General features: G+C 38.8%; 1 long non-coding RNA gene across 1 annotated transcript in view; it reads left to right on the top strand.

Moving 5' to 3' along the window:
- The window catches only part of LOC140706724 (uncharacterized), a 46,263-nt gene extending 35,495 nt beyond the window's left edge, over window positions 1–10,768 (top strand). The window contains exon 2 of the long non-coding RNA XR_013544575.1: window positions 10,458–10,768. This is a non-coding gene — a long non-coding RNA (uncharacterized LOC140706724). The remainder of the gene's footprint in view (window positions 1–10,457) is intronic.
- The last annotated feature ends 3,381 nt before the right edge of the window (window positions 10,769–14,149 follow it).

The raw sequence follows: 14,149 nt of genomic DNA on the forward strand, positions 1-14,149 counted from the left end.
CTCGCTGGGTACTTTTAAGAACCAACTAAAAACATGGATGTATAGGCAGGCCTTCCCTTCCAGTTAATTCCTGTCCTCTTTCCTTTTTTCCCCCTCTTTATTTGATTTATTTTGTATTTTTCCCATCTTGCAGAATCATTTAATTAATTAATTTGTTATAAATTTTTCTTGAACTTGTTATGCTTTATGTTGTAAGCCGCCTAGAGTGGTTGAAATGACTAAATAGGCGGGGTATAAATACAATAAATAAATAAATAAATAAATAAACAAACAAACAAACAAATAAATAAATAAATAAATAAACAAACAAATAAATAAATAAATAAATAAATAAATAAATAAATAAATAAATAAATAAATAAATAAATAAAAATAGAACAAATTCCAAGGTGTAGTCGGGCTCTAAGTGTTAGTAACTAGCTTGTAGTTGTCCAGTGCAACTCATGACTGAATAAGAATTTGACTATTGTCATCTTAATCTTAGAAGTGAAGAGCTGGAACAGACCCAGTGAATCTATGATTCCAGATATTGTCAAGGAAGCACAGTGGGGAGTCAAACCCCCAACCTCTGGTTAAACCACTGAACTATCTAGCAGTTCATGGCCTGCCCACCATTATTAGAGTAGATGTGTGAAATCTTCAGGCAAATGTGCAAATTGTGCAAAGGGATGTCTGAGCAATTCTGGAACAAATACTGGACAGGTCAAGGAACTCCACAAAGGTGATACAACACTGTAATAGATCCTTTTTATACATTTGGCATTGACAGGTTAAAGAGAGGGTCAGTTATCTGAACTTGCAAAAGAAGAAATAAAAAAATCTTACAGAAATAGTAGGCAACAGCTGAAACTAAACAAGAAGGCAGATCCCCTCCCTCCTGCACCACCAGATCACAAGATCTCTCCTGGAACTCCAACCACCACTGCACTAGGGAAGGTCTAGACCAATCATACAAAACAAGTCTGGATTTTCATCCATGATCTGCCTGTAGATATTGCTTGCTGCAGGTTGTAGGTGGCTGTTAGAAAGAACATGAAGATAGATTTTCACCTGAATAGCCTATACAGTATTTTCAAAGCATTTGTAATATTCAGTTAACAAAATGTGATGTAATGTTGGAGATGCCCCCAAGGAAGCATGTTCCAAATGCATTTCATTAAATGCCGAGTTGCCTCAGTGAAGATACAGGCCTCTCATCAACTCATCAAGCAGGTTCATTTAGGATGTTATGAAGAAGGAGCTTTAAGATCTCTCCTTTTTTACTTCTTTCCCTCTTCTTACTGCAGTGGGAGATGAAGAGTTGAAAATTAAAACTGCTTATTTTGAATGCATTTGCATGTGAAAATTAATTTGGCAGCTTGCAAGAAACATTTCTACAATTTATCAAAATCAGATGAATATTTATAATGATTTTGCTCGGTCTTGGAAGGAAGTGTAATTGGACCAACCATTTTGTAATGATACAATAAGCAATGAACTGACGACATATGGCTGCTTTATTTAATCTTTGGAGGAAACCCATTTCTACTTCACAGAACAATTTATGCCTATGTGAAAATACATAATTTTATTGTATCCCTAAATGTGAGCACATTCACTTAAGGTAATTTTGCAAACCAACCAGGAAGACCATATGGCTTAGCTACTAAGCACTGAGGCCAATTGTCAGAAAGAAGCAGAGGTTTTCCCCTTCCATAGTCCTTTTTGTAAAAATGAACTGCTTTTAAGTTAACTTAATTCCCCCCCCCCCAAAAAAAAAGACTGTTTTCCTTAAGGGCTACTCTCTTAGGGTTGCATGATAGTGGTAGGAGGGGCTAAAGCTAGTGGGGTCAAAGCCCAAACTCATTCTTCTGCTCTTTCTTTTCCTCCCCACCTATTAGGCTGATGAAGAAGATACAAATTGCTTTTGTAGGACCCTGAAGTGATCATTTGGACAGGTCTTTTCAAAGCTGGCTGAGGTAAACATGTGACCTTTCAACCACAGGAAGAACTTGCTAACTACTTTTTTTGAACTCCAGCTGCTAGAATGCACTAGCTTGTGGGAAGATTCTTGAAGCTGTTGTCCCAAAAGGTAAAGTTAGCAAGATCTGGCAGATTGCCTAAACCTAAATGAATAGCTTTTGTGTCAAAGAATCACAGAATATTTGAGTTGGAAAGGGCATGTAAGGCCATTGAATCCAGCTCCCTGCTCAATGTGGGTCCGATGGCAATTTTATATATATTTTAATTGTATTTTAATTGCTACATATCTTTATTGTATTTTAAATGCTGTAAACCGCCCAGAGACCTTTGGGTAGTGTGGGCGGCATATAAATTAAATAAATAAATAAATAATAAATAAATGCAGGAATCCAAATCAAAGCAGATCTGAAAGATGGTTGTCCAATTTTCTCTTGAATGCCTCTAATGCTAGAGTGCTTACCAGCTCCTGAGGTAATTGGTTCCATTGTCATACTGTTCTAACTATTAGGATTCCCCCCCCCCCAGCCACACCATATTCAACTAAAATCTGGCTTCTTGTAACTTGAGCCGATTATTATGTGTCATGCACTCTAGAAAGACTGACAGATCTGTCCCTCCTCTGTATGACAATCTTTCAAGTACAGTGGTGCCTTGCATAACGAGTGCACCGTTTAACGATGAATCCGCATAGTGATCTATTTTTTGGGATCGCTAATGCGATTGCATTGCAATGTTGTAATAGCCTAATGTAATAGCCCGATGTTTGCGGAACAGCTGATCGGCAGTTCCAAAATGGCCGCCGGGTGCCCAAAATGGCCGCTACAACCATTTTCGTGCAATTTCCTCGCTTACTGAGGCAGTGAAAATGGCGGTGCTATGTAGGATCTTCGCATAACGGCGAGTTTTTGCCCCATAGGAACGCATTAAATGAAGTTTAATGCGTTTCTATGGGGTTCCCCCCCCGCATTGCGATGCTTCCGGATAGCGACGATTAATCCGGAATGGATTAACGTCGCTATCTGGGGCACCACTGTATATGAAAAGTGCTATCCTAGACTTCTTTTCTGAAGGCAAAACATGCCCAGTTCTTTCAGTCTTTCCTCATAGTCTTTACAGTCCCTTGATCATCCTCGTTGCCCTCCTCTGGAATTGTTTGAGTTTGTTGACATTCTTCTTGAAGTAAGGTTTTCAGAACTGCACACCATACTCAAAATGAGGCTTAACCAGTTCTGAATAGAAGGGACTCACTTCTTGGACTATATACTTCTATTAATGCAACATAAAATAACATGTTTTGGAGCCATGTCACACTGTTGGCTCACATTCAGCTTGTAATCCACAACAATTTAAAGATCCTTCTTGCATGTACTGTTACTGACTGAAGTATCCCCCATCTTGAATCTGTGTGTTTGTTTCTTTTTTCCCTTAGGTGCAGAAAGTTGCACTAATTCCTATTAAATTTCATTATGTTATTTTCAGTCCAGTGCTCAAGTTTATTAAGATCTTGTTGAATTTTGTTTCTGTTTTCTATGGTATTATCTGTTGCATCCATTTTTCTGTCATCTGCCAATTTAATCTTTAATAATTAATCATTAAGTTATTAGTAAAATATATTGACAAACATTATGCCCAGGACTGAATCTTGTAGTACATCACTAGCTACCACTTCCCAGTGAGAGAATGAGATATTCATAAACACTCTCTGAGTATGATTCTGTAACAACTGTGTATCTACCTGACAATTGTTCTGTCTAGCCCACACCCAGTTATCAAATTATTATGGGGCACTTTATCAAAAGGTTTGTTGAACCCAAGATATACTACATCTACAGCCATCCTACCACCCACTGGGGAAGTTATCTAACAAAAAAAAAAAAAAAAAAAAAACAAGATTAATCTGGCAAAGGTTTTTCTTCACAAATCCATGCTGGCATCTAGTTATTACTGCATTGTTTTCAAGGTGCTTGAAGAGTGACCACTTTATAATCTGATCTAGAATTTTCCCTGGGATTGATGTACAACTGACTAACCTGTAGTCCTCAGATTCCTCCTTCCCCCTTTTTTTGGAAGAGAGGGGAAAATTAGTCCTCCCCCAATCATCTAGCACTTCACCCATCTTCGAAAATTTCAATAACATAATAGACAGTGGTTCTGAGAGTTGTTCAGCTAGTTCCTTCAATATTCTTGGATTCACCTCATAAGGCCAAGAAGATTTGAACTTGTTCAAAGTAATGAGGTATTCCTTGGCTATTAGTTTATCTATCTCAAGCTCTAATCCTGTCCTTCCCACTTGTATTTTGCATTTGCCTGGAGGACCATAGACTGTTTTTCTGGAAAAGACTGAGCTAAAGTAGGAGAAAAGCACTTCTGCATTTTCTTTGTCATCTGCTATCATTTTCCCATCATTATTGAGGGTTTTTTTTGTGAAGCATATAGGTCTCTTTTTTTGCTATCTTCCACCTTCTTTTTCTTGCTGTAATTGTTTGCAGTTACTGTATTCTTCAGAATTTCCTACCCATCTTGAACTCCTTTTCTTGTTAGGATCTCCTGCTATGGGATCTTACTTATCATTGTTCTGAGTTGATTATTAAAGTATTAATATTAAAATTGACTTTCCTAAAATCTTGCATACATGTGTGATTACACTTTGCCTTTGTTTCCTTTGAAATAAAAAACTCAGTGAGAATATGGTCACTTTTGCCCAGAGTTTTAGTTCTTCCACCAAGTCATCTTTATTGTATAAAAACAATTTGAGGATAGCTAATCCTCTAGGTTCTTCCTCGACTTTTTGTAGGAGAAAATTATCAGCATCCCAAGCCAGCCATTTCTTGGAAAGGCCAAACTGGCAGAATTTGCCTTCCAGCAGGTATCTGGAAAATTGAAATTTCCTATTGCTACTACACTCTCTCTTTGAAATTCTTGCAATTTGTTTTTTAAAGATTTCATCTGTATCTACTATTTGATTTGACAGTTGGTAGTAGACTGCAAGTCATGCATTCCAGTCATGGGAGTTGTCCCACCAAGTTACAGTTATCCTTATTATTGTATTGTATTATTTTATTTACCCTCCTGAACTAAAATTTCCAATTCTTCTTGTTTGTTTCCCATATTCCTGGCATTCATATATAGGCACATAAATTGTGTGATTTGTGGCCTGCTTTCCTTGCTATATTTTTATGAAGACCCTATTACAGCTGCTCATTCTCTTCCTCTTACTTGCACAAGTCTTCATCTCTCTTTCTTCTGAGCATGCTTCTCCCTGCCCTTCCAATTCAGTTTAAAGCCCTCTTGTGAACAAACACATTTTTCCCAATCCTTGTTGGGAAACAACATACCCAGTTGTTTACCCAGAGTATTTCCCTTTCCCTTTCTGTTCCTCTTCTGAGTACTGGTAGGATGGATGAAAAAACTATCTGGGTCCAAAATGGTCCTGGAGTTTCCTTCCCAGAGCTTCAAAATCTGATCTAATTTCCTCATAGCTCCTCTTGGCTGTGTCATTCGTTCCCACATGGATGAGAGGGAAGGAATATGAATCTTTGGGCTTTACAAACAATGGCCATCCTTCCATATTGATCATCATCTCTGGATGCAAAAAAAATGCTGTCTTCTATTCTGCTGCATCCTGTTCTGGTCTCTACCCCGAAGACCAGGTTGGAGGGGGGAGTGTGCTTTTCCCACATCCCACAGAGGGGCCAGATTTGATTTGATTAAGTTTGATTTCAAGAACTGGCCACCTTGCTTTTGCACCACTGATGGCTTGCTTTTCAGCAATAATTCTTATACTGTATCTATAATGCTGAGATACACTTACAGCTTCTATTGTCAGAGATCCTTTAAAATGGACAAACCTCATTTATGTTATGTGAATCTTACCATAATGTGAACAAAATACTGGTGCTTTTGATAGCTTTCATTCTGAAGAAAACCTTTAAGGCTAAGTGATTGTGAAAGCCACAGCTACCTTTCAGTCTATAGTGAACTATACCCTTCATCTATATTGAGGAGCCTTGCATTGGGAGATTTCACAGTCAGTTCACCACAACATTAGTGTGTCATTATATGAACCCATCCATCTCTTGAGAAATATAAATGAACTGAGCCAGTGGTGAAAAATATTCTCCCTTCTCTAGATACTCATCACTGAAAAAGGCCTGATCTAGAAGGGGATAAGAGCAAGATAGCTTTATTAGCATATTTACAAGTTACTTGTTGGAGTTCAGCAAGGATTTCTGGCTCCCAGAGGACTAACAATAGGAAGAAGAAACAGCTGAGATGAAGAATCCAGAGTGCAAAATGTGTCTACCACACGGGCCATTTTAGAAATACAGACCAGGACAAGTTGGTGAAGCTTGGACTGAAATGAGACTCTTCTGCATTGTGAGGGTGAGCCAGTCCTGCAGGAGAATATTCAGAAAATGTGTTCCCACTTTCACTGGTAAAAGGGCACTTTCCGCCCTTGGGGGTGAGTGGTCAAAATACATAAAGTATTCAAGAATTGGGAGGGATTTATAATTTGTTGCACTTTTCAGAATTATGAATTGATTTGACTGTCTTGTCCCAAAAGTTTACTTGCCCTTCAGATCATGATATGGCATCAGTGAAACAACATCAGCAACATTTACAACCTAGAGAAAGCAGGTACTGTACAGAGTTTGGGTTCTCTGCCAAGGAAGATATGCAAATAAGCATAAATAATGACCCTTAGAATGATTGGCGCTTATTGGGTTAAAATCATTAATAAAGCCTCTGCCTTGTCTGGCTAGAGTGAGAAAGAAGAGCTAGTGGCATGTGCCAAAAATTATGAAAAGGAAACAAAGAGGGAAGAGAGGCAAAGGCAGAATCAGACTGCAATGAGGAATTGACTTGAATAACACAAAGATTTTCTTTGCAGCTGGTGTGAGTAATTGCTCAGAATTAGTTTTCTCTAAACTGTTAGACATGGCGCAAAAGACAAAGAGTATTTAGATTACTATACATTGAGTACATGTAGCTCATCACAACATAGCTTCAAAAATGACTTTCTTGGACAACAACTCTGAATTCCCGCAGTGGTATGACCATATAGGGTGTGTGCCTGTGTGTATTAATGAACCTATAGAGACAGAAAGTTTTTCACCATCTGTATTATGGAAATGGAATGGTATTTTGATGCACAAGTAAGTTTATAACAGAGATTTGCCCATCCCTTTTCCAGTCCACCAATGGGAAGCACCCTGAATTGCAACAAAGATGTGCAAAGTTCTCTCCAGATCTTTGGGTTTTTTATTTGCTTTGTTTCAGTGTACGTTTGACATGCCAATAAAGTTTGCAAGAAAGCATATGAATGTTTATTGGAAGCCCGCCTGAGCACAGTTTGAAACACTATAAGCAGATTTATGGATTTTTATTAGAGTTGAGCCAAATATTAGCATTGAAGTTCGTGTCCCTCTAATGCACCAGATTTCAGCGTCTTGAATCCAAATGGGAAATCCTTTCCTATTCTGCATGCTTTGCAAGCACAATTCTCCTGGGCTTGTATTGAATGTCACCCAAGCAAGCTAGATAAACATAACCAAATAGCCAACTGAAATAACTAACTTACACCTGCAAGGGAATAAACTCTGCTTGGTTGATTTGATCAAGTGCCCTAAACTTGTGATGCCTAATGATGTTTTGCCACTTAATACAGATGGGAATTTGTCTAATACATAAAATGCTTTAACGATGCAGAATTTATATTCAGAGATATAACAAAATATTTTAAGAAGATGCCAAGATCTATCTCTAGATACCTCTGTCTGTCTGTTGCCTGTCTAATGGATGCAACTTTTTATTTGGCACAGGTGATGGTAGGAATGAAATTGTAAGTGTTGCTATTTTTTGAAAGGTACATTTGATACATCATTATTATATGTTTTTAACTTCTACAAATCACCCAGAATAGTGCATGGCACTAATGGGGTGGCATATAAATCAATCAATCAGTCAACCAGTCAATCAGTAAATTATCATAGTTGATGGTCAGTTAAAAGCTTTAGCTTATTAATAGCAGAGGATAATATTAACTGGAGAAAGGAAATTTAAACTGGATAATCAGTGAGTTAACCATACATTCCTGACATGTTTTTGGTTCTTGTGTGTTACTGGAATTAGCCAGTGAAATTAAAATTCACATTTTTAACATCTGTCAAGTTTGCATGTGTTATATATTTGTATCTGCTTATCATTTTGACTTTTGCCATCATTGCTGTTTTTGAAAATCATAGGCTAAAATCCTGTTGCTTAGCATAATAAGTTACAACAAGAATAGGCTCACTGAATTAGTGGGGATTTAGCGAGTCTACTTCTCTATATGTTCCATTGATTCAAAGGGCCTCCATAAGTTGTGGCCTATTATAGTGTAGGAAGCTGCAAGTGGAATAATCCCATCTTCCTAAATGGAATTTATGAAGGAGTTGACTCATTAAATCTCCACTGATTCTTTGGGCCTACCGTAGTGCAACTTATTTCACAAAACAACAGGATTTCAGCCACAGGATGTCAGATTCTATTAAACAGTCAACATTATTGAATGTTGTGTATCGCCAAAATGATACAAAATATTATATGCCAAGTGTTATAGGCAATCAAGTATAAACAGCTGTGACGGACAGCTCACACGTCACTCCTGTCCATCAGGTTAGAGCTCTGGTGTGGAAGCCTATGACAGGACAGGAGGGGCGGAACCAACAGAACTAGGGGAGAAAAAAGACAGTTAGGGCAGTTAGAGAGTTAGAGAGAAGAAGAGAGATATATATAGAGAGAGACTGAAAGAGTTAAGAGGGATAGTTAGGGAAGGAGTGAAAACAAGAACTTGGAAAGTTGGTGTGGTTAAGATTGGAAAGAGTTAAAAGTGTTAAGAAATAAATAAATGGAAAAAATATGTTTTGCTTCATTATAATTAAAAATGCAAGACTGGAATCCAGAATAAATTGTTTAATGTGACATTATGGAAGTTTTCCATTCTCCCCCGTCTTGAACCAAACCCTTCTGTGGCCCATAGGATCAGTATTCAAGGTGATGGTACTGCAACACTAAACCAAGACCTTTTCATTCTGTATCTCTGCTGGCTGGTTCAGGGCAGAACCTGGAAAGTGTTCAGGAAGTACTGTAGCTGGCTGGTAAAATAACAAGGATCTTGATCCAGCTCTCATCTCCAGGTAGGCTGGGAAGGACTCTAGTCTGAAACTGAAGATAGGTTTTGCAGGCAGACAATACCAGGCTACATAGAAAAGGAGTATTTTTGTCTCTTTCTTTGCACAAGAAACTGCCAAATTCTGCATAGCCTTAACCAAGCATTGCCTTTTCAGTAAGTCTTGTGTAGGAAATGTACCATTTTGTGCAGAAATTGGAATAATTTGGTGCAGATTGGTATTTCCTCCAGAAAATGAAAATAAGCATGAACCATTTGAAAAATCCCACAAGATGTCCATGAGATTTCTCAGAAAGAAACCATTTTTTTCTCTACATGTGAGAGGTTGTGAGATTCACATCCCTAGCATGAGGTAACTTCCTCTGTCACCTGCCTTTCAAATGAAGGTATATGAAATGTTGCTGTTAGCAGTACTTGATGATTTAAACAAAGGGGTGCCCTGCCCCCACCTCTAATTAGGGTAAAGCGCCTCCCCATGCTCAGTTCATCACCTGCCTATGGCCACTGTGATGGTTCCAGGCGATATGTACAAACTGCTCATGTGGCTTGCTTGGATGAATATGCAAACAGGAATTGATTCCTCATATTTGAAAATGCAAAATCCAGCTGCTACCTAGATGCAGCCAATTGGCTTTTTATATAACTTAGAAACCCTAGAGGATATCAAATAAAATATGAAAACAATGAATAGAAAAGTTCACATTTTGCTTAACCTGTATAATTACGAGTGCACAATAATACAGTACCATCTGTCTGTCTGTCTATCTTTCCATCTACCTAAATGTCCTTGAGTATTTTTCTCTGCAGCAGATTTAGAATTCTGAGACTGCCAGATGTAACCTCCCACTCATTATTATTATGGAAATAAGCTTGACATTTTGATGACTAAATATTAAGGGAAAGAGACAAATAAAAAATAGACAACTTCTTTGTATTGCCCACTTCATAAACTCACACACCAAGCATTTTCATCTGGGTATAACATTTTTAGACTGAGGATAATAAATATGTCCCATCAGATCAAATCTGCCTTATGGTAACTCTTCTCAGGGTTTTCTAGGTACAGAGTATTTAGAAATAGGGTAACATTCCCTTTAGTTCAGGGCACTGTGAGACCATGCAACTTGCACAAGGCTACAGAGGCTGTCTGTTCTTCACAGTGGGGAACTGAATGCCTTTGCAGCCAGATGCCCTAATTCACTGAGCTATCCATCCAGTTCTAAGCATGTGCCACTAAGTTGTTTCTCACTTAAAATAACCTTCCTCAGGTTTTTTTCTGGGCATCTAGTACTCAGATGTATTTTACCATTCCCTTTTTCCTGAGGTGCTCTGGGACCATGCTCTTCGCCCAAGGCTACACAGGCAGGATTTTCTCCTGGGAGGTAGAATGGAGAATGGGACCTACCAACCTCCACCTCCACAGCCAGATGTCAAGCTCCAGCCAGCTAAGGATACTCTGGAATAATTTCTACATGTCTTCCATATTCCCGGAACAATTGTAAGATTACATTCAACAACTTGTAGCTATGGCACTTCAGTGACTTAGATCTGAGACGTAGCCATGCATAGAATCTATCCATTGAAATGTATTGGCTTATGTTGTCCGTGATTAAATTAAATTCTCAGTGGATAGGATCCAGACATGTCATACTTATTTATTTATGTTATTTATTTTTGGACTTATATACCGCCCCATAGTGCTACAGGCACTCTCCGGGCGGTTTACAATTTCATTATACAGGCTACACATTGCCCCCCCAGCAAGCTGGGTACTCATTTTACCGACCTCGGAAGGATGGAATGCTGAGTCAACCTTGAGCCGGCTACCTGGGATTTGAACCCCAGCTCGTGAGCACAGTTTTAGCTGCAGTACAGTTTTAACCACTGCGCCACGAGGCTCTTAGAGCATACACACTGAAATACATGATGCCCAAATTAGTTAGGCTTTAAACGATCCATTGACTCTAGTCTATGTACTCAAGAAATAATTAAATCTGGATGGGAGTTTGATTCCCTACTGTGCCTCTTTGCAGGAACTGGATTCAATGATCCATTGGGTCCCTTCCAGCTCTGCAGTTCTAAGATGATGATGATGATGATGATGATGATGATGATGATGATGATGATGATGATGATGATGATGATGATGATGATGTTCTACCCCATTGTTCTTATGAGACTCACATAATGGGATAAGTTATCTGCAATTCTCCCACTCTGAAGCATGTGAACAGTTTTACTTGCATAAGGATGGGGACAGGAGCCAAATTAATGCAGACTATATTAGGAGGTTCCTTCCCTTACTGAAGTGAGTTTTATGTCACAATTGTTTCTCTTCTCAGTATATTTAATCTCTCATCTAAACCTCTGAGGACCTGAAGCCAAATGAGCCTCATTTCCTTCTTTCAACATACAAGAGTACATTATATCTTGATAAAGGTGCCTGTCTGTATATTTAATGAATAGTACTTAATAGGAGTATTAAAATAATTTTGCTTTATAAGGAAAGAGATTATCTATATGCAGCTGTAACCACACACACACACAAAAGATCTGAATCTTCTGCCACATTGAGGGAATGTTAGAATTTTCTTCCCCAGGTGTAATTCTGACTCGTAGCAGGTCTTGTGCTGCACATTTATAGCTTACTATTGAATTATTGATTCTTACAATAGCTCATCCAATGGCATTAAATCTGCTAAGCAAAATTGTCATTCTCAATGGGCTATAATTGGCTTACTTGACTCTTTATGAAATTCCCAGGGGAGGGGAGGTGCAAAATCAAAGGCCTCCATGAAGATTCATGACAAAAGCAGAAAACAAAGACCCACATTTTCCTGACCCCTTTATTTGGACCAACTAGAATATCACAAAAGTGTGCAGGTTTTTGAGTTCTTCAGAACTCGTTGTCAAACTAGGTGATAACCAAACAGGAGCAGAAAAGGCTGAAAATGAGTCAGGATGTTACAGCCATGAGCTCTGAAGCTGGAACGAAACACAAGGAGGATACTGTAGACCCATCAGGCCTTCAGCCCTCAGGCCACTAGCTAGAGTTTCCAGGAATTACTATAGTTCTGTGATTCTCCCAGGGTGAGACAGATTTCAGGGCAAGTAGTGCTGGAGGAGAACAATGTGTGAAATATCCAAGTGAAGTGTCTTTAAAGCCAGAATATACATCTTCACCCATTCCCAGCTGGTTCAAGGAGTTACTGGCTCTCCACAGTCAGAGGCATTTGTACATGTACTGCACTTGCACAATGTTCATGCACCAAAACAAGAACAAAAACAGAGGAGAAAGCGAAAGCTGGTGGGTATAACCACTCCCCCCCCCATTCAGACCAAAGCAAGGAAGTGGAGAGCCGTGTGCCCATTTCCAGAATCGGCTGGCCCACCTCTGCAACATTATAAAGGCCCACCTTTCTGACGTCACAAGGGCCTAGCATCTAGTCTCAAATTTTGACCCTGAAATTTCAAGGAGTGGGACATTGTTGACTTGGTAACCCTAAAACAGAATGAATCACTGGTAGTTATGCAAGAATCAAATTACAGTATATCTAGAACTGTATATCACTTCAACAAAACTGTAGCTGCTCTCCATTACTGAAAACACAGAGCCAGGCTTAGCCTGCAAGATCTATTTCTTGCTTCAGGCAAAACACACAAATTTCTGTGTCAGCACAAAGGAGAAAGACAGAGAAACACGACAGTCCTTATAGAAATAAAGCCAGATATAAAATATTAGATAGTACACTAGAGCATGAAAAGCAAATGAAGCCATATAGTGAATATTCTATGGTGGTAAGCTGTTCACCAACACATCATCTAAAGAAGGAGAAGGATCCAAAACAGGGGCATTTGTCATAAAAAAGGAGAATGTTTTTGCAATAATTGTATATGCTAGTTTATGCAAATATAGCCATAATTTTTGTAATCCTGTCTAACTTTATTGACTTCTAATTAGATATGGGGGTATTTGTATGCAAATATGAATATCGCTGGCATCGGACCATTCACTCACATGTCCGCCAGCACTGGCAGCCTTGCTCATCCTTCCAATCACTCCCAGAGGCCCACTCTCTTCCTGCTAAGCTAGCCACTCCAGGCAGAGGGAGGGAGGACGAGTCTCCCTGCAGGGCTTCCGAGTTGCTAGTTGAGCAGGAAGAGAGCAGGATTCTGCATGAGGATATTTGTATTTGTATATGAATATCCCCACCTCTACTTCTAATCCATCAATAAACCAGTTGCTAGCTTGCTTTTTAATTTTTCTTTGATGGAATAAACTGGAAAATATGGAGGATAGTCTCAGTCTCAACATTTTTGCCTCCAGAGATAGTTTAGGCTTGATCTGCTCTAGGACCTAATTGTTCATCTTTCTGGCAGTCTAGGATACTGACAAAGCTCTCCTCCAGCACCATATTTTGAATGAATAAGTTTTTTTTCCCTGCCAGCTTTCTTTACTGTCCAGCTTTCATAGCCATACGTGGTGATTGGGAATGCAAAACTGTGGATGATTTGGTTCTGTTTTCCAGTGACACATTTCAATGATCTTTACTAATTCCTTCATTGCCACCTTTCCAAATCTCTGTCTTCTGATTTCTTGGGTGGATTGATGACTGTACCAAAATATACAATATCTTCCACTAAAGTTCTGTAGCTTTTCTGTATTCATGATTTTTGTCTTCTTCATGTTCAACTGCAGCCCTGCTTTGCAAGTGTTTTCTTTCACTTCCACTAAAATCATTTCAAGTCATTGCTGCTTTCTGCCAGTAAGATGGTGTCATCTGCATATTTTAAATACTGATCTGTCTTCCACCAATTTTCACACCTCCTCCATCTGTATGATGTTTTATGCACAGATTGAACAGATAAGGGGATAAAATGTCCCCTTGTTTGACAGACTTACTTATAGGAAACCCTTCTGTCTCTCCATATTCTTCCCACAATACAGGCTATGCATCAGGACAATCAGGTGCTGAGGCATACCATTCACTTTCAGAACTACCCATAGTTTCTCAT

This window comes from Pogona vitticeps, chromosome 4 (genome assembly GCF_051106095.1).
Source record: "Pogona vitticeps strain Pit_001003342236 chromosome 4, PviZW2.1, whole genome shotgun sequence".
In the NCBI taxonomy this organism is placed as follows: Eukaryota; Metazoa; Chordata; class Lepidosauria; order Squamata; family Agamidae; genus Pogona; species Pogona vitticeps.